Below are 19370 nucleotides of genomic sequence, written 5' to 3'. Positions count from 1 at the left end.
CCCTAACCTGCACATCTTTGGACACTAAGGGACAATTTAACCTGGCCAATCCACCCTAACCTACACATCTTTGGACTGTGGGAGGAAACCGGAGCACCCGGAGGAAACCCACGCAGACACGGGGAGAACGTGCAAACTCCACACAGACAGTGACCCGAGCCGGGAATCGAACCCACGGGTCCCTGGCGCTGTGAGGCAGCAGCACTAACCCACTGTGCCACCGTGCCGCCCTGTGCGTGTGCATGTGTGTGCGTCTTTCCGTATGTGTGTGTGTGTGTGTGTAAAACACTGGGTGACCGACTATCATCAGGCGTAGTCAGCAAGGGCAATGGATGGGGTGAAGAGGTTAAAACGCGCAGGCGCAGAGATTCAACTTCCTACTGCTCTTTAGATGACGGATCACGAGAAGATGTACTTCAGGAAGCCCTCGGATATCTGCAGGAAGTACCTGGAGCACATCGCACAGGTCAGTGTCATTCGCAAAGGGTTCATATCCTCACAGTGTCTACACACACAAATTCTGGCAATGCTCAGCAGGTCAGGGCTGTGCACGCAGGGAGAGTCATAGAGACTTAACATGGCTTATGAGGAGGGACTGAGTAGACTGGGGCTATACTCATTGGAATTCAGAAGAATGAGGGGGAGATCTTAGAGAAACATATAACAGTCCAAAGATGTGCGGGTTAGGTTGATTGGCTGTGCTAAAATTGCCCCTTAGTGTCTTGAGATGGGTAGGTTAGAGGGATTAGCAGGTAAATATGTAGGGATATGGGGGTAGGGCCTGGGTGGGATTGTGGTCGTTGTAGACTCGATGGGCCGAATGGCCTCTTTCTGTACTGTAGGGTTTCTATGATTCTATGATATAAGATTATGAAGGGAATAGATAAGATAGAAGCAGGGAAGCTGTTTCCACTGGCGGGAGAAACTAGAACTAGGGGGCATGGCCTCAAAATAAGGGGGAGCAGATTTAGGACTGAGTTGAGGAGGAACTTCTTCACACAAAGGGTTGTGAATCTGTGGAATTCCCTGCCCAGTTGAGGCTTCCTCATTGAATGTTTTTTAAGGCAAGGATAGATAGATTTTTGAAGGAATTAAGGGTTATGGTGAGCGGGCGGTAAGTGGAGCTGAGTCCACGAAAAGATCAGCCCTGATCTTATTGAATGGCGGAGCAGGCTCGAGGGGCCAGATGGCCGACTCCTGCTCCTAGTTCTTATGTTCTTATAGAATATACATAGTTTCTTGCGGTCTTGGGCAGAGCAGGAGTCAGACCGAGCTTTCATTGCGAGAGGGATGGAGTTTAAAAACAGCGAGGTTATGTTGCAGCTGTATAAGGTGCTGGTGAGGCCACACCTGGAGTACTGTGTACAGTTTTGGTCTCCTTACTTGAGAAAGGATATACTGGCACTGGAGGGGGTGCAGAGGAGATTCACTAGGTTGATCCCGGAGTTGAGAGGGTTGGCTTATGAGGAGAGACTGAGTAGACTGGGGCTATACTCATTGGAATTCAGAAGAATGAGGGGAGTTCTTATAGAAACATGTAAGATTATGAAGGGAATAGATAAGATAGAAGCAGGGAAGTTGTTTCCACTGGCGGGTGAAACTAGAACTAGGGGGCATGGCCTTAAAATAAGGGGAAGCAGATTTGGGACTGAGTTGAGGAGGAACTTCTTCACACAAAGGGTTGTGAATCTGTGGAATTCCCTGCCCAGTTGAGGCTCCCTCATTGGATGTTTTTAAGGCAAGGATAGATAGATTTTTGAACAGTAAAGTAAAATAACAGTGCTGGGTTCACAGTGTCCGCACCCCTGGGACAGTGCTGGGTTAAGAACATAAGAACTAGGAGCAGGAGTAGGCCATCTGGCCCCTCGAGCCTGCTCCGCCATTCAATAAGATCATGGCTGATCTTTCCGTGGACTCAGCTCCACTTACCCGCCCGCTCACCATAACCCTTAATTCCTTTACTGTTCAAAAATCTATCTACACTTGCCTTAAAAACATCCAATGAGGGAGCCTCAACTGGGCAGGGAATTCCACAGATTCACAACCCTTTGTGTGAAGAAGTTCCTCCTCAACTCAGTCCCAAATCTGCTTCCCCTTATTTTGAGGTCATGCCCCCTCGTTCTAGTTTCACCCGCCAGTGGAAACAACTTCCCTGCTTCTATCTTATCTATTCCTTTCATAATCTTATATGTTTCGACAAGATCTCCCCTCATTCTTCTGAATCCCAATGAGTACAGCCCCAGTCTACTCAGTCTCTCCTCATAAGCCAACCCTCTCAACTCTGGAATCAACCTAGTGAATCAACCTCGCGAATAGATATTAAGAAAGAGGATGTGTTGGAGCTTTTGAAAAGCATCAAGTTAGATAAATCGCCGGGACCGGATGGGATGTACCCCAGGTTACTGTGGGAGGCGAGGGAGGCGATTGCTGAACCTCTGGCAATGATCTTTGGATCATCAATGGAGACGGGAGAGGTTCCGGAGGATTGCGGATATTGTTCCTTTATTCAAGAAAGGGAGTAGAGATAGCCCTGGAAATTATAGACCAGTGAGTCTAACCTCAGTGGTTGGTAAGTTGATGGAGAAGATCCTGAGAGGCAGGATTTATGAACATTTGGAGAGGTATAATATGATTAAGAATAGTCAGCATGATTTTGTTAAAGGCAGATCATGCCTTACGAGCCTGGTTGAATTTTTTGAGGATGTGACTAAACACATTGATGAAGGAAGAGCAGTGGATGTAGTATATATGGACTTCAGCAAGGCATTTGATAAGGTGCCCCATGCAAGGCTTATTGAGAAAGTGAGGGGGCATGGGATCCAAGGGGACATTGCTTTGTGGATTCAGAACTGGCTTGCCCACAGAAGGCAAAGAGTGGTTATAGATGGGTCATATTCTGCAGGGAGGTTGGTCACCAGTGGAGTGCCCCAGGGATCTGTTCTGGGACCCTTACTCTTTGTGATTTTTATAAATGACCTGGATGAGGAAGTGGAGGGATGGGTTGGTACGTTTGCTGATGACACAAAGGTTGGAGGTGTTGTGGATAGTGTGGAGGGATGTCTGAAGTTGCAGCAAGACATTGATAGGATGCAAGACTGGGCGGAGAAGTGGCAGATGGAGTTCAACCCAGATAAGTGTGAGGTGGTTCATTTTGGCAGGTCAAATAGGATGGCGGAATATAATATTAATGGTAGGACTCTTGGCAGACTGGAAGATCAGAAGGATCTTGGGGTCCGAGTTCATAGGACGCTCAAAGCAGTTGAGGCGTATGGTGTACTGGCCTTCATCAATCAAGGAACTGAGTTTAGGAGTCGTGAGATAATGTTGCAGCTATATAGGACCCTGGTCAGACCCCACTTGGAGTACTGTGCCCAGTTCTGGTCGCCTCATTACAGGAAGGATGTGGAAGCCATAGAAAGGGTGCAGAGGAGATTTACAAGGATGTTGCCTGCGTTGGGGAGCATGCCTTATGAGGATAGGTCGAGTGAGCTCGGCCTTTTCTCCTTGGAGAGACGAAGGATGAGGGGTGACCTGATAGAGGTGTATAAGATGTTGAGAGGTATTGATCGAGTGGACAGTCAGAGGCTTTTTCCCAGGGCTGAAATGGTTGCCACAAGACCACACAGGTTTAAGGTGCTGGGGAGTAGGGACAGAGGAGATGTCAGGGGTAAGTTTTTCACTCAGAGGGTGGTGGGTGCATGGAATGGGCTGCCGGTAGTGGTGGTGGAGGCGGATTCGATAGGGTCTTTTAAGAGACTTTTAGATAAGTTCATGGAACTTAGTAAGATAGAGGGTTATAGGTAAGCCTAGTAATCGCTAAGTGATGCGCGTTATCACACACGAGGCTTGAGATGCTCAGGAAATAAAGGCTTTTATTTGCTGCAACAAGGCAGCTACTAATTATGTACACGATCCCAGACTGAGGGGTCCCAGACAGAGCAGTGACCTTTATACCTCTCCCAGGAGGCGGAGCCCGACTGGGATGTACCATAATAACTATAATACAAGGTGTAACAGCCCAACCCTAACCCCAACAGCAACAAGTAGAACAACCCATCCCTAACCCCAACAGCAACATATATACATACTTGTAGTACTGGCCAGACCCTGGCTCAGTACTATCTAGTGGGAACCAACGATGGTTCACCACACTAAGGTAGGGACATGTTCGGCACAACTTTGTGGGCTGAAGGGCCTGTACTGTGCTGTAGTTTTTCTATGTTTCTCATCTCCTCCAGTGCCAGTATATCCTTTCTCAAGGAAGGAGACCAAAACCGTCACTGGGTTCACGGTGTCTGCTCCCTAATGCGTCTCTCCCGCTTCCTCACAGGTAACTAAATTCCAGAGGAAACAGACCGAGCTTGTCCTGTCCTTCTACAAGCACAAGATGTCCAAGATGGATTCCGCCCTGCAAGAGGCCCAGCGCAAAATCATATCGCAGGAAAAGTAAGTCTGGTCACCGTCATCGACCCAACCAAACACACCGTCTCCCTGATCCCACACACTCCCTCTTTAACACCCTGAGAACTGCCCTTTCGGCAGATGTTGCGGTTGTTACAATAGGACCATGAGCTATAGGAGCAGACTTAGGCCACTCGGCCCATCGAGTCTGCTCCGCCATTCAATCACAGCTGATAGGTTTCTCATCCCCATTCTCCTGCCTTCTCCCGTAACCTTTGAATTGCCCCTGAGTGTCCAAAGTTGATGTGGAGATGCCGGCGTTGGACTGGGGTAAGCACAGTAAGAAGTCTCACAAACACCAGGTTAAAGTCCAACAGGTTTATTTGGTAGCAAATACCATAAGCTTTCGGAGCGCTGCCCCTTCGTCAGATGGAGTGGATATCTGCTCTCAAACAGTGCACAGACACAGAAATCAAGTTGCAGAATACTGATTAGAATGCGAATCCAACAACCAGCCAGGTCTTAAAGATACAGACAATGTGGGTGGAGGGAACATTAAACACAGGTTAAAGAGATGTGTATTGTCTCCAGACAGGACAGCCAGTGAGATTCTACAAGTCCAGGAGGCAAGCTGTGGGGGTTACAGATAATGTGACATAAATCCAACATCCCGGTTTAGGCCGTCCTCATGTGTGCGAAACTTGGCTATCAGTTTCTGCTCAGCGACTCTGCGCTGTCGTGTGACGTGAAGGCCGCCTTGGAGAACGCTTACCTGAAGATCCAAGGCTGAATGCCCTCTATGAGATTGCCAGTTACTTATCCAATCGGCCAAATTTCCTTCTATCCCACACAAAGAACAAAGAACAGTACAGCACAGGAAACAGGTCCTTCGGCCCTCCAAGCCTGTGCCGCTCCTTGGTCCAACTAGACCAATCGTTTGTATCCCTCCATTCCCAGGCTGCTCATGTGACTATCCAGGTAAGTCTTAAACGATGTCAGCGTGCCTGCCTCCACCACCCTACTTGGCAGCGCATTCCAGGCCCCCACCACCCTCTGTGTAAAAAACGTCCCTCTGATGTCTGCGTTATACTTCGCCCCTCTCAGCTTGAGCCCGTGACCCCTCGTGATCGTCACCTCCGACCTGGGAAAAAGCTTCCCACTGTTCACCCTATCTATACCCTTCATAATCTTGTACACCTCTATTAGATCTCCCCTCATTCTCCGTCTTTCCAAGGAGAACAACCCCAGTCTACCCAATCTCTCCTCATAGCTAAGACCCTCCATACCAGGCAACATCCTGGTAAACCTTCTCTGCACTCTCTCTAAAGCCTCCACGTCCTTCTGGTAGTGCGGCGACCAGAACTGGACGCAGTACTCCAAATGTGGCCTAACCAGCGTTCTATACAGCTGCATCATCAGACTCCAGCTTTTATACTCTATATCCCGTCCTATAAAGGCAAGCATACCATATGCATACCACACCATAAGCATACCACACCTCAACGATCGCCAAAGGTTTTCCAAGCCACAAAATCGGCGGTCAGCACTGCTGCCCCACAGCGCCAGGGACCCTGGTTCGATTCCCGGCTTTGGGTCACTGTCTGTGTGGAGTTTGCACATTCTCCCCGTGTCTGTGTGCGTTTCCTCCGGGTGCTCCGGTTTCCTCCCACTGTCCAAAGATATTTTTTATTTTATTTTTTCTTATTCTCACAAGGCGGCTTACATTAAAATCAAACACAGTCTTACACTGCACTGATGTTACTGTGAGAATCCGCTAGTCGCCCACGCTCCGGTGCCTGTTCGGGTTACACTGAGGGAGAATTTAGCACGGTCCAATGCACCCTAACCTGCACGGCTTTCAGACAGTGGGAGGAAAACGGAGCACCCGGAGGAAACCCACGCAGACACGGGGAGAACGTGCAAACTCTGCACAGACAGTGACCCGAGCCGGGAATCGAACCCGAGCCGGGAATCGAACCCGAGTCCCTGGCGCTGTGAGGCAGCAGCGCTAACCCACTGTGTCACCGTGCGATGTGTAGGTTTAGACGGATTGGCCATTCTAAATTGCCCCTTAGTGTCAGGGGGATTAGCAGGCCAAACGCATGGGGTTAGAGGGATAGGGCCTTGGTGGGATTGTGGTCGGTGCAGACTCGATGGGCCGAATGGGCTCCTCCTGCACTGTCGGGATTCTATGATTCATCCTTATCTGGTGTTGTACCTGTTCATTCTCAGATACTTTCTACCACTTTACTTACTCCAAGGTTTTACCCCGGTGCCCTTATTTGCAAGATGGACAAAGACAAGTAAAGGTTCAACAAGTTTATTAATAATAACACTATTAACCCTTAAATTACCCACATAAAACAAGAGGATACCCCAGCAGATTCAAGTATACTACCCGTAAAGGTGTTTTGGTTGAACTGCAGGCCCGATTCTCTGAGTCCCTCTGGTCTGTTGTCACGAAGGTGAGTCTCGATGGCCGCTTCTTCCTTCCAGGCCGGCACGGTAGCACAGTGGTTAGCACTGCTGCTTCACAGCTCCAGGGACCTGGGTTCGATTCCCGGCTCGGGTCACTGTCGGTGTGGAGTTTGCACATTCTCCCCGTGTCTGCGTGGGTTTCCTCCGGGTGCTCCGGTTTCCTCCCACGGTCCAAAGATGTGCGGGTTAGGTTGATTGGCCGTGCTAAAATTGCCCCTTAGTGTCCCGGGATGCGTAGGTCAGAGTGATTAGCGGGTAAAATATGTAGGGATAATGGGAGTAGGGTCTGGGTGGGATTGTGGTCGGTGCAGACTCGATGGGCCGAATGGCCTCTTTCTGTACTGTCGGGTTTCTACGATTTCTCTGGTCAGTCTTCCGAATGGTCACAGCCCCCAGCCTGCTTGCCTTTCCAGAAACTTCTCTGGCTTCCGGCCAGTGAGGTCCCAGGAGGGGGTTCCAATACCCAGTGGGTTTCTTGAGGTCTGCCTGACAGGACACCAGGGTCCGCCCCCCAGGTGTCCATCTCCATGTTGTTAAACTTGTTATCAGGTAAGGTTTCTACAGGATCTCTTGGTGACAGAAAGTCTGGCCCGATCTGGGCTTCTAACAATAGACCGATGCATTTCAATGGGGTGCCATGATCTCCTGCTAAGTCTCAAGTAGATTGTAACGACCTTTGATGGGTGGTCGATGGGTCAGGCACAGACACATTTGTGTATTGTACAATTGGCCTGCCTGCGGTTTGACTGTGTTTGATTTCAATCTGCCCAATTCTTTAATTTAGGATATCCAATTTTATCAGCCTTAAAACTAGGCCCTGTTTATATCACCACATTCCCTCCTCTTGATCCAATGAGCGTCAGCTAACCGGATCACACAATTCTCACCAAACCATCTCAACAAACAACTACCCCGAATCTGGAGTTGACAGTATCATCCCTAACCCACAATAGTACGAACAAATTTAAATGCAGTAATATAGTTTAAAAAAACAATAAGCAATTGGGTATATACAAGACAAAGCAATAAACAGTACAAAATGACAAGTGACCAAGATGGGAGAGTATCAAGGCTCTTGATTGTAGAGCCTCTCCCGATGTTGGATGGCCCTTGCCGAAATTCCTTAGGACGATAGGGAAGCCAGAGCAGGCTGCCTAACCTTCTGTCCATCAGATATAGGAGCAGAATGAGGCCACTCGGCCCATCGAGTCTGCTCCGCCATTCGATCCTGGCTGATATTTTTCTCATCCCCATTCTCCTGCCTTTTCCCCATAACCCCTGATCCCCTTATTGATCAAGAACCTATCTATCTCTGTCTTAAAGACACTCAATGACCCGGCCTCCACAGCCTCCTGCGACAAAGAGTTCCACACATTCCCCACTCTCTGGCTGAAGAAATTCCTCCTCATCTCTGTTTTAAAGGATCGTCCCTTTAGCCTGAGGCTGTGCCCTCAGATCTCTGACTCATGGAAACATCTTTCCCACTCCGTCCAGGTCTTTCATAGAATCCCGACAGTGCAGCAGGAGGCCGTTCGGCCCATCGCGTCTGCACCAGCCACAATCCCACCCAGGCCCTATCCACATAACCCCACACATTTACCCCGCTAATCCCCCTTAACCTACACACATCGGGACGCAAAGGAACAATTTAGCATGGCCAATCCACCCTAACCTGCACATCTTTGGACACTAAGGGGCAATTTAGCATGGCCAATCCACCCTAACCTACACATCTTTGGACACTAAGGGGCAATTTAGCATGGCCAATCCACGCTAACCTGCACATCTTTGGACACTAAGGGACAATTTAGCACGGCCAATCCACCCTAACCTGCACATCTTTGGACACTAAGGGGCAATTTAGCATGGCCAATCCACCCTAACCTACACATCTTTGGACACTAAGGGGCAATTTAGCATGGCCAATCCACCCTAACCTGCACATCTTTGGACACTAAGGGACAATTTAGCACGGCCAATCCACCCTAACCTGTACATCTTTGGACACTAAGGGACAATTTAGCATGGCCAATCCACCCTAACCTGCACATCTTTGGACACTAAGGGACAATTTAGCACGGCCAATCCACCATAACCTACACATCTTTGGACACGAAGGGGCAATTTAGCATGGCCAATCCACCTAACCTGCACATCTTTGGACACTAAGGGACAATTTAGCATGGCCAATCCACCCTAACCTACACATCTTTGGATACTAAAGGACAATTTAGCATGGCCAATCCACCTAACCTGCACATCTTTGGACACTAAGGGACAATTTAGCATGGCCAATCCACCCTAACCTGCACATCTTTGGACACTAAGGGGCAATTTAGCATGGCCAATCCACCCTAACCTACACATCTTTGGACACTAAGGGGCAATTTAGCATGGCCAATCCACCCTAACCTGCACATCTTTGGACACTAAGGGACAATTTAGCACGGCCAATCCACCCTAACCTGTACATCTTTGGACACTAAGGGACAATTTAGCATGGCCAATCCACCCTAACCTGCACATCTTTGGACACTAAGGGACAATTTAGCACGGCCAATCCACCATAACCTACACATCTTTGGACACGAAGGGGCAATTTAGCATGGCCAATCCACCTAACCTGCACATCTTTGGACACGAAGGGACAATTTAGCACGGCCAATCCACCCAACCTGCACATCTTTGGATACTAAAGGACAATTTAGCATGGCCAATCCACCCAACCCGCACATCTTTGGACACTAAGGGACAATTTAGCACGGCCAATCCACCCTAACCTGCACATCTTTGGACACTAAGGGACAATTTAGCACGGCCAATCCACCCTAACCTGCACATCTTTGGACACTGAGGGACAATTTAGCACGGCCAATCCACCTAACCTGCACATCTTTGGACACTAAGGGACAATTTAGCACGGCCAATCCACCCTAACCTGCACATCTTTGGACACGAAGGGGCAATTTAGCATGGCCAATCCACCCTAACCTGCACATCTTTGGACACTGAGGGACAATTTAGCATGGCCAATCCACCCTAACCTGCACATCTTTGGACACTAAGGGACAATTTAGCACGGCCAATCCACCTAACCTGCACATCTTTGGACACTAAGGGGCAATTTAGCACGGCCAATCCACCTAACCTGCACATCTTTGGACACTAAGGGACAATTTAGCATGGCCAATCCACCCAACCTGCACATCTTTGGATACTAAAGGACAATTTAGCATGGCCAATCCACCCAACCCGCACATCTTTGGATACTAAAGGACAATTTAGCATGGCCAATCCACCCTAACCTGCACATCTTTGGACACTAAGGGACAATTTAGCATGGACAATCCACCCAACCTGCACATCTTTGGACACTAAGGGACAATTTAGCACGGCCAATCCACCTAACCTACACATCTTTGGACACTAAGGGGCAATTTAGCACGGCCAATCCACCTAACCTGCACATCTTTGGACACTAAGGAACAATTTCGCACGGCCAATCCACCTAACCTACACATCTTTGGACACTAAGGGGCAATTTAGCACGGCCAATCCACCCTAACCCGCACATCTTTGGACACTAAGGGGCAATGTAGCACGGCCAATCCACCTAACCTACACATCTTTGGACACTAAGGGGCAATTTAGCACGGCCAATCCACCCTAACCTGCACATCTTTGGACACTAAGGGACAATTTAGCATGGCCAATCCACCTAACCAGCACATCTTTGGACACTAAGGGACAATTTAGCATGGACAATCCACCTAACCTGCACATCTTTGGACACTAAGGGACAATTTAGCACGGACAATCCACCCTAACCTGCACATCTTTGGACACTAAGGGACAATTTAGCGTGTCCAATCCACCTAACCTACACATCTCTGGACTGTGGGAGGAATGATGTGGAGATGCCGGCGTTGGACTGGGGTGAACACAGTAAGAAGTCTCACAACACCAGGTTAAAGTCCAACAGGTTTATTCGGTAGCAAATACCATAAGCTTTCGGAACGCTGCTCCTTCGTCAGATGGAGTGGAAATGTGCTCTCAAACAGTGCACAGAGACACAAAATCAAGTTACAGAATATACCAGGGAGCGGCACGGTCTTGGAGGGCCGAAGGGCCTGTTCCTGTGCTGTATTGTTCTTTGTTCTTTGAACCTCCTCTGGACCCTTTCCAAGGCCAGCACATTCTTCCTTTGATACGGGGACCAAAACTGCTCACAATACTCCATATGGAGTCTGACCAGAGCCTTATACAGCCTCAGAAGTCCATCCCTGCTCTTGTATTCTAGGCCTATCGACATGAATGCTAACGTTGCATTTGCCTTCCTAACTGCCAACTGAACCTGCACGTAAACCTGAAGAGAATCCTGAACAAGGACTCCCAAGTCCCTTTGTGTTTCTGATTTCTAAATTCTCTCCCCATTTAGAAAATAGTCTACACCTCTACAACCAAAGAACATAAACTGACTCTTTCCAATGTGGCATGGTGGTTAGCACTGCTGCCTCACAGCACCTGGAACCCGGGGTCGATTCCTGGCTTGGGTCCCTGTCTGTGTGGAATTTGCACATTCTCCCCGTGTCTGCGTGGGTTTCCTCCGGGCGCTCTGGTTTCCTCCCACAGTCCGAAAGACGTGCTGGTTAGGGTGCATTGGGCCGTGCTAAATTGTCCCTCAGTGTAACCCAAACAGGCGCTGGAGTGTGGCGACTAGGGGATTTTCACAGTAACTTCATTGCAGTGTTAATGTAAGCCTACTTGTGACACTAATAAATAAACTAAACTAAATGTTGTGTTCCATCTGTCACTTCTTTTCCCACTCTCCTAACATTTGATTTCATAGAAATCATAGAAACCCTACAGCACAGAAAGAGGCCATTTGGCCCATCGAGTCTGCACCGACCACAATCCCACCCAGACCCTACCCCCATATCCCTACATATTTTACCCGCTAATCCCTCTAATCTACGCATCCCAGGACACTAAGGGGCAATTTTAGCATGGCCAATCAACCTAACCCGCACATCTTTGGACTGTGGGAGGAAATTAGATTTATTATTGTCACATGTATTAGTATACAGTGAAAAGTATTGTTTCTTGCTCGCTATACAGTCAAAACATACTGTTCATAGAGAAGGAAAGGAGAGAGTGCAGAATGTAGTGTTACAGTCACAGCTAGGGTGTAGAGAAAGATCAACTTAATGCGAGGTAGGTCCATTCAAAAGTCTGACAGCAGCAGGGAAGAAGCTGTTCTTGAGTCGGTCGGTACGTGACCTCAGACTTTTGTATCTTTTTCCCGATGGAAGAAGGTGGAAGAGAGAATGCCCGCGGTGCGTGGGGTCCTTAATTATGTTGACTGCTTTTCCCCGAGGCAGCGGGAAGTGTAGACAGAGTCAATGGATGGGAGGCTGGTTTGCGTGATGGATTGGGCTACATTCACGACCTTTTGTAGTTCCTTGTGGTCTTGGGCAGAGCAGGAGCCCCAGACCAAGCTGTGATACAACCAGAAAGAATGCTTTCTATGGGGCATCTGTAAAAGTTGGTGAGAGTCGTAGCTGACATGCCAAATTTCCTTAGTCTCCTGAGAAAGTAACATAGAACAGTACAGCACAGAACAGGCCCTTCGGCCCACGATGTTGTGCCGAGCTTTATCTGAAATCAAGGTCAAGCTATCCCACTCCCTATCATCCTGGTGTGCTCCATGTGCCTATCCAATAACCGCTTAAATGTTCCTAAAGTGTCTGACTCCACTATCACTGCAGGCAGTCCATTCCACACCCCAACCACTCTCTGCGTAAAGAACCTACCTCTGATATCCTTCCTATATCTCCCACCACGAACCCTATAGTTATGCCCCCTTGTAATAGCTCCATCCACCCAAGGAAATAGTCTTTGAACGTTCACTCGATCTATCCCCTTCATCATTTTATAAACCTCTATTAAGTCTCCCCTCAGCCTCCTCCGCTCCAGAGAGCACAGCCCTAGCTCCCTCAACCTTTCCTCATAAGACCTACCCTCCAAACCAGGCAGCATCCTGGTAAATCTCCTCTGCACTCTTTCCAGCGCTTCCACATCCTTCTTATAGTGAGGCGACCAGAACTGCACACAATATTCCAAATGCGGTCTCACCAAGGTCCTGTACAGTTGCAGCATAACCCCACGGCTCTTAAACTCCAACCCCCTGTTAATAAAAGCTAACACACTATAGGCCTTCTTCACAGCTCGATCCACTTGAGTGGCAACCTTCAGAGATCTGTGGATATGGACCCCAAGATCTCTCTGTTCCTCCAGTCTTCAGAACCCTACCTTGGACCCTATAATCCACATTTAAATTAGTCCTACCAAAATGAATCACCTCACATTTATCAGGGTTAAACTCCATTTGCCATTTTTCAGCCCAGCTTTGCATCCTATCTATGTCTCTTTGCAGCCTACAACACCCCTCCACCTCATCCACTACTCCACCAATCTTGGTGTCATCAGCAAATTTACTGATCCACCCTTCAGCCCCCTCCTCTAAGTCATGAATAAAAATCACAAAGAGCAGAGGACCAAGCACTGATCCCTGCGGCACACCGCTAGCAACCTGCCTCCAATCCGAAAATTTTCCATCCACCACCACCCTCTGTCTTCGATCAGACAGCCAGTTACCTATCCAATCGGCCAACTTTCCCTCTATCCCACACCTCCTTACTTTCATCATAAGCCGATGCATAAGTAGATGCGTTGGTGGGGCTTTCTTAACTATAGTGTCGGCTCGGGGGGGGATGTCGATGGTAGCCATGATGTGGAGATGCCGGTGTTGGATTGGGCTCGACACAGTAAATAGTCTCACAACACCAGGTTAAAGTCCAAGGTGGCCTTCACGACACACGACAGCGCAGAGTCACTGAGCAGAGACTGATAGTCAAGTTCCGCACACATGAGGACGGCCTAAACCGGGATCTTGTGTTCATGTCACACTATCTGTAACCCACACCACTTGCCTGGGCTTGCAAAATCTCACTAACTGTCCTGTCTGGAGACAATACACATCTCTTTAACCTGTGCTTAACCCTCTCTCCACTCACAGTGTCTGTACCTTTAAGACTTGATTACCTGTAAAGACTCGCATTCCAACCATTATCTTGTAAGTTGAGTTTGTGTCTTTATATGACCTGGTTGTGAAACCTACCTCTCCACTCAACTGATGAAGGAGCAACGCTCCGAAAGCTGGTGATTCCAAATAAACCTGTTGGACAGTAACCTGCTGTTGAGAGACTTCTTACTGTGCCTACCCCAGTCCAACGCCTGCATCTCCACATATAGCTCATCAAATGTGACATGAACCCAAGATCCCGGTTGAGGCCGTCCTCGTGTGTGCGGAACTTGGCTATCAGTTTCTGCTCAGCGGCTCTGCGCTGTCGTGTGTCGTGAAGGCCGCCTTGGAGAACGCTTACCTGAAAATCAGAGGCTGAATGCCCGTGACCGCTGAAGTGCTCCCCAACAGGAAGAGAACACTCTTGCCTGGTGATTGTCGAGCGGTGTCCATTCATCCGTTGTCGTAGCAATGGCATGGTTTCCCCAATGTACCATGTCTCGCATTCCAAAAATGATCTTGTAATTGTATGCCGTGTTTGTGAACCCAACTCTCCACTCACCTGATGAAGGGGCAGCGCTCCAAAAGCTCATGCTACCAAATAAACCTGTTGGCAAAAATGGCAAATGGAGTTTAACCCTGATAAATGTGAGGTGATTCATTTTGGTAGGACTAATTTAAATGTGGATTACAGGGTCAAAGGTAGGGTTCTGAAGACTGTGGAGGAACAGAGAGATCTTGGGGTCCATATCCACAGATCTCTAAAGGTTGCCACTCAAGTGGATAGAGCTGTGAAGAAGGCATATAGTGTGTTAGCTTTTATTAACAGGGGGTTGGAGTTTAAGAGCCGTGGGGTTATGCTGCAACTGTACAGGACCTTGGTGAGACCGCATTTGGAATATTGCGTGCAGTTCTGGTCACCTCACTATAAGAAGGATGTGGAAGCGCTGGAAAGAGTGCAGAGGAGATTTACCAGGATGCTGCCTGGTTTGGAGTGTCGGTCTTATGAGGAAAGGTTGAGGGAGCTGGGGCTGTTCTCTCTGGAGCGGAGGAGATTGAGGGGAGACTTAATAGAGGTTTATAAAATGATGAAGGGGATAGATCGAGTGACCGTTCAAAGACTATTTCCTCGGGTGGATGGAGCTATTACAAGGGGGCATAACTATAGGGTTCATGGTGGGAGACATAGAACATAGAACATAGAACATAGAACATTACAGCGCAGAACAGGCCCTTCGGCCCACGATGTTGCACCGACCAGTTAAAAAAAAAAAAACTGTGACCCTCCAACCTAAACCAATTTCTTTTCGTCCATGAACCTATCTACGGATCTCTTAAACGCCCCCAAACTAGGCGCATTTACTACTGATGCTGGCAGGGCATTCCAATCCCTCACCACCCTCTGGGTAAAGAACCTACCCCTGACATCGGTTCTATAACTACCCCCCCTCAATTTAAAGCCATGCCCCCTCGTGCTGGATTTCTCCATCAGAGGAAAAAGGCTATCACTATCCACCCTATCTAAACCTCTAATCATCTTATATGTTTCAATAAGATCCCCTCTTAGCCGCCGCCTTTCCAGCGAAAACAATCCCAAATCCCTCAGCCTCTCCTCATAGGATCTCCCCTCCATACCAGGCAACATCCTGGTAAACCTCCTCTGCACCCTCTCCAAAGCCTCCACATCCTTCCTGTAATGTGGGGACCAGAACTGCACACAGTACTCCAAGTGCGGCCGCACCAGAGTTGTGTACAGTTGCAACATAACGCCACGACTCCTAAATTCAATCCCCCTACCAATAAACGCCAAGACACCATATGCCTTCTTAACAACCCTATCTACTTGATTCCCAACCTTCAGGGATCTATGCACACATACACCTAGATCCCTCTGCTCCTCCACACTATTCAAAGTCCTCCCGTTAGCCCTATACTCAACACATCTGTTATTCCTACCAAAGTGAATTACCTCACACTTCTCCGCATTAAACTCCATCCGCCACCTCTCGGCCCAACTTTGCAACCTGTCTAAGTCTTCCTGCAAACTACGACACCCTTCCTCACTGTCTACCACACCACCGACTTTGGTGTCATCAGCAAATTTGCTAATCCACCCAACTATACCCTCATCCAGATCATTAATAAATATTACAAACAGCAGTGGCCCCAAAACAGATCCCTGAGGTACACCACTTGTAACCGCACTCCATGATGAATATTTACTATCAACCACCACCCTCTGTTTCCTATCCGCAAGCCAATTCCTGATCCAATTTCCTAGATCACCCCCAATCCCATACATCTGCATAGGAAGGATATCAGAGGTAGGTTCTTCACGCAGAGAGTGGTTGGGGTGTGGAATGGACTGCCTGCAGTGATAGTGGAGTCAGACACTTTAGGAACATTTAAGCGGTTATTGGATAGGCACATGGAGCACACCAGGATGGTAGGGAGTGGGATAGCTTGATCTTGGTTTCAGATGAAGGTCGGCACAACATCGTGGGCCGAAGGGCCTGTTCTGTGCTGTACTGTTCTATGTTCTATGTTCTATGACTTTAACCGTGTGTTGTGAGACTTCTTACTGTGCTTACCCCAGTCCAACACCGGCAACTCCACATCCAATAATTTTGTAGATCTCTATCAGGTCTCCCCTCATCCTCCGTCTTTGCAGTGAAAACAATCCTAGTTTAGAACATAGAACATAGAAAGCCACAGCACAAACAGGCCATTCGGCCCACAAGTTGCGCCGATCACATCCCCACCTCTAGGCCTATCTATAGCCCTCAATCCCATTAAATCCCATGTACTCATCCAGAAGTCTCTTAAAAGACCCCAACGAGTTTGCCTCCACCACCACCGACGTCAGCCGATTCCACTCACCCACCACCCTCTGAGTGAAAAACTTACCCCTGACATCTCCTCTGTACCTACCCCCCAGCACCTTAAACCTGTGTCCTCTCGTAGCAACCATTTCAGCCCTTGGAAATAGCCTCTGAGAGTCTACCCTATCCAGACCTCTCAACATCTTGTAAACCTCTATCAGGTCACCTCTCATCCTTCGTCTCTCCAGGGAGAAGAGACCAAGCTCCCTCAACCTATCCTCATAAGGCATGCCCCCCAATCCAGGCAACATCCTTGTAAATTTCCTCTGCACCCTTTCAATGGCTTCAACATCTTTCCTGTAACGAGGTGACCAGAACTGCGCGCAGTACTCCAAGTGGGGTCTAACCAGGGTCCTATAAAGCTGCAGCATTATCTCCCGACTCCTAAACTCAATCCCTCGATTAATGAAGGCTAGTACGCCGTACGCCTTCTTGACCGCATCCTCCACCTGCGAGGCCGATTTAAGAGTCCTATGGACCCGGACCCCAAGGTCCTTCTGATCCTCTACACTGCTAAGAATGGTACCCTTCATATTATACTGCTGCTTCATCCCATTGGATCTGCCAAAATGGATCACTACACACTTATCCGGGTTGAAGTCCATCTGCCACTTCTCCGCCCAGTCTTGCATTCTATCTATGTCTCGCTGCAACTTCTGACATCCCTCCAAACTATCCACAACACCACCTACCTTGGTGTCGTCAGCAAACTTACCAACCCATCCCTCCACTTCCTCATCCAGGTCATTTATGAAAATGACAAACAGCAAGGGTCCCAGAACAGATCCCTGGGGCACTCCACTGGTCACTGACCTCCATGCAGAGAAAGACCCCTCCACAGCCACTCTCTGCCTTCTGCAGGCAAGCCAGTTCTGGATCCACAAGGCAACAGCCCCTTGGATCCCATGCCCTCTCACTTTCTCAAGAAGTCTTGCATGGGGGACCTTATCGAACGCCTTGCTGAAGTCCATATAGACCACATCCACCGCTCTTCCTTCGTCAATGTGTTTGGTCACATTTTCAAAGAACTCAACCAGGCTCGTAAGGCACGACCTGCCCTTGACAAAGCCGTGCTGACTACTTTTGATCATAATAAACTTCTCTAGATGATCATAAATCCTGTCTCTCAGGATCCTCTCCATCAACTTACCAACCACTGAGGTTAGACTCACCGGTCGGTAATTTCCCGGGCTGTCCCTGTTCCCTTTCTTGAATATAGGGACCACATCTGCAATCCTCCGGAACCTCTCCCGTCTCCATCGACGATGCAAAGATCATCGCCAAAGGCTCCGCAATCTCCTCCCTCGCCTCCCACAGTAACCTGGGGTACATCCCATCCGGTCCCGGCGACTTACCAACCTTGATGCCATTCAATAGTTCCAACACATCCTCTTTCTTTATGTCCACATGCTCGATCTTTTCTGTCCACCGCAAACCAGCAGTACAACCACCCAGATCCCTTTCCACCGTGAATACCGAGGTAAAGTATTCATTAAGCACCTCCGCCATTTCTAACGGTTCCGCACAAACCTTTCCCCCTTCACCTTTTAAGGGTCCTATGCCTTCACATCTCATCCTTTTACTCTTGACATATTTGTAGAAAGCCTTGGGATTCTCCTTAATCTTACCCGCCAAGGCCTTCTCATGACCCCTTCTCGCTCTCCTAATTTCCTCATAGCCGACACCCTCAAGACCAAGCAACATCCTGGTCAACCTTCTTTACACTCTCTCCAAAGCTTCCACATCCTTCTGGTAGTGCGGTGACCAGAACTGCACGCAATACTCCAAATGCGCCCTCACCAAGGTTTTATATAGCTGCAACATAATTTCCCAACTCTTGTACTCAATGCCCCGGCTGATGAAGGCAAGCATGCCATATGCCTTCTTAATCACCTTGGCCCCCTGTGTTGCCACTTCTAGGGAACTGTGGACCTACACGCCCAGATCCCTCTGTATGTTAGTGTTCCTCAGGGTTCTGCCACTTACAGCATAATTCACACCTCAATCCGACCCTCCAAAATGCATCACCTCGCATTTGTCCGGATTGAACTCCATCTGCCATCTCTCCGCCCAAGTCTCCAGTAATTTTAATATGCCCTGTTTGTGAACCCACCTCTCCACTCACCTGATGAAGGGGCGGCGCTCCGAAAGCTCGGGCTACCAAGTAAACCTGTCGTGAGACTTCTCTCTGTCTCTTTTAAAAGCAGGGGGTTTTTGATTTTCACTTGTTTCTGGTTCCACCTCTTCACCCGCAGGGAGGTAACGACTCTGAAGACCCAAGTTCACGACCTGAAGAAAGTGGTTGCCATGGAGAAGGTGAGACTCTTCCTCTGATCACCACACACACACCCCCCCCCTTCCACCCCAACACCCCTGAATATCCAAGGGGACAAGTGCTGGGCCTTGGAAAGAGGTCCAGAGGAGCTTCACAAGAATGATCCCTGGAATGAAGAGCTTGTCGTATGAGGAACGGGTTGAGGACTCTGGGTCTGTACTCGTTGGGAGTTTAGAAGGATGAGGGGGAT

At 48.7% G+C, this 19370-nt stretch overlaps 1 long non-coding RNA gene across 1 annotated transcript; it reads left to right on the top strand.

Moving 5' to 3' along the window:
- The first annotated feature begins 404 nt into the window (after positions 1-404).
- LOC144490085 (uncharacterized) lies at positions 405-19162 on the top strand. The gene is made up of 3 exons (XR_013497154.1): positions 405-466; positions 4331-4446; positions 19101-19162. It is a non-coding gene; the product is annotated as an uncharacterized LOC144490085 (long non-coding RNA).
- The last annotated feature ends 208 nt before the right edge of the window (positions 19163-19370 follow it).

Source organism: Mustelus asterias, unplaced genomic scaffold (genome assembly GCF_964213995.1).
Source record: "Mustelus asterias unplaced genomic scaffold, sMusAst1.hap1.1 HAP1_SCAFFOLD_2854, whole genome shotgun sequence".
In the NCBI taxonomy this organism is placed as follows: Eukaryota; Metazoa; Chordata; class Chondrichthyes; order Carcharhiniformes; family Triakidae; genus Mustelus; species Mustelus asterias.
The sequence above is the reverse complement of the archived record's forward strand: the minus strand, read 5'-3'. Positions and strand labels throughout refer to the sequence as shown.